Source organism: Haliaeetus leucocephalus, unplaced genomic scaffold (assembly GCF_000737465.1).
Source record: "Haliaeetus leucocephalus isolate CR32 unplaced genomic scaffold, Haliaeetus_leucocephalus-4.0 Scaffold417, whole genome shotgun sequence".
Taxonomy (NCBI): domain Eukaryota; kingdom Metazoa; phylum Chordata; class Aves; order Accipitriformes; family Accipitridae; genus Haliaeetus; species Haliaeetus leucocephalus.
In genome coordinates this window covers 8766079-8768135 of record NW_010972853.1, presented here as the reverse complement: position 1 = coordinate 8768135, position 2057 = coordinate 8766079, and positions in this window count along the sequence as shown.

Genomic DNA, 2057 nt, shown 5'->3' with positions numbered 1-2057 from the left:
TACGGACGTGTGCTAGACCGCGGCAGCTGGCCAAGGCCCACTGGGGCACCTCAGCAGGGGCTGCAGAGGCAGCAGGCACCTCGCCTGGCAATTGCATGGTCTGGAGTCCTCTGCAGGAAGGCTGTTCTGCAGCGGGCTTCTAGCCACGGCCAGAAGGAGCGCAGAACCATCCTCCAATGCGCTAGCCTAGTAGTTCGAGTACTGAGGAAGACAGGTAGCTGCATGCAGGTCTCTCCTTCTAAGAGTTCAAGCACGACTGCTAGCAAACAGCTCCTGGTGGGCAGCAGACCCTCATCTACCCACAGTTTACATGTTTCAGATCAGCAGTTTATTTTATACAGTAACTGCAGAGTTCTGTGAGGAGGGACTGGGCGTGAGTCTGTCTCCTCTCCTATCAGGGCTTTCCCCACAAGGGGCAGAGGACCAGCCACCTCTCACCTGTGACCAGTACTGAGCTCACCTCTGCCCCATCCTGTTGCGTGCTCTCCAGAGTAACCTGAAGGCTGGTTCTTACGATGATCTCTGAAGAGACTCTCTTTTTTTAAGATAAAATTTAAAGTATGTTTGTTACTGTGGATTCTATTGCTGTATTAATTAAAATAATTATCTGACATGTTTCACTGACATGGAGATAAAAATGAAGCCTGGGGACAAAACAATAAAGATAATAACAAACAGATTAAATTTACTTCACATATTAATTTTAAAACACATATAAAAACGTAACAATTATTTCAGAAGTGGTTAATGACTCTGAATTCATTCTTGGACACTTTGCTTGGGATATCACGAAGACCTTGGTTAGCCTGGAGGCGTATTTTTGTTACCAGTTTGAAAACGTTTTGCTCCGTGCAAACATTGAGGACTCTTAAATAATTAATAAAGGCAAGGATGGGACCCCACTTGTGTCTGCTGCCTGTCCGCTCCTCTGTTTCACTTTGGGCAACACTGACATTGTGTGCAGGAGCAAACCGCCAGTCAGAACATCTCGTTTTTACACTGAGAAGCGGGGATGCTGATCTTTGGGATGAAACCCAAGGCGTGCTTTCTGGAAACAGATGATGACTTCCGATCATTTCAAATCCTGTTTCTGCAGCTGGCACTTCTAGTCTGAGGGCTCACCCATCTGTTCAGTTAAGAGGCCAGAGGTACTGCTTCCTATTTCAGGGGCGTGTGTTTCTTAGAGAAATATGTAGCTTTGGGTAAGTGAGGTGCATTTTTCTGCTTCATATAAACATTATGTTAATCCTGAATGGGAAGTGCCCGGTCAGAGCCTGCCTGTAGTCATATGGCTGTTGTTGAACGTGTGGCTTCTGTTATTCCTGGCTCTGCAGTTGGTGAACATGCTGTTCCTTCCACTTCCTTTGGTAATGGTCATCTGCACATTTTGAGGGTAATCCAGGGCACCACACACACACACTGTAGCCATTCTTAAAAAAAGGAATTCTTTGTCTTTCCTTCATGCACGCTTACATTTGCACACAATATTTGCAAGGCTTCATAAATGGAAAAGACATTTTCTGGTTAACTTTATAAAGTGAAGGTACAGTGAATTCAGTTTATCCACTTTAACCCCTTATATTTGGAGCAGAATGGGACAAACAATATCTCTGGGTTAGAATTTGAATTTGTACCTTTTCTCTTAATTGCTGTGATACACGAAGAAAAAAGAAATAAATGAGAAATACTTGTAAAGATGCATGACATGCAAAGACCATCTGTGACATACATTTATTGTTATTCCAGAAAAGTACATGGTGCCAAGACTAATCAGTGTCTGGTCGTTTTGACAAGCAGAAATGTGTCACGGATGGATTGCCCAAAATCAGAATAATGCAAACCCATTTGTAACTCTCATATTTCACTGGGATTTTGAATGTCATAAAGTAATGAAAGTCTAACCTAGCTATAGTTTATTCATTGAAAGAAAAAACCATGGGTTTGCTGAGTATTATTTAATCATCTGTAAGGCTGGTTGAAAACACTTACCAACTTCTAGAAAGAACAGTCGTTAAAACACCTCTTATTAGAATCTTTTGTTTAGAATATTTTTGGCA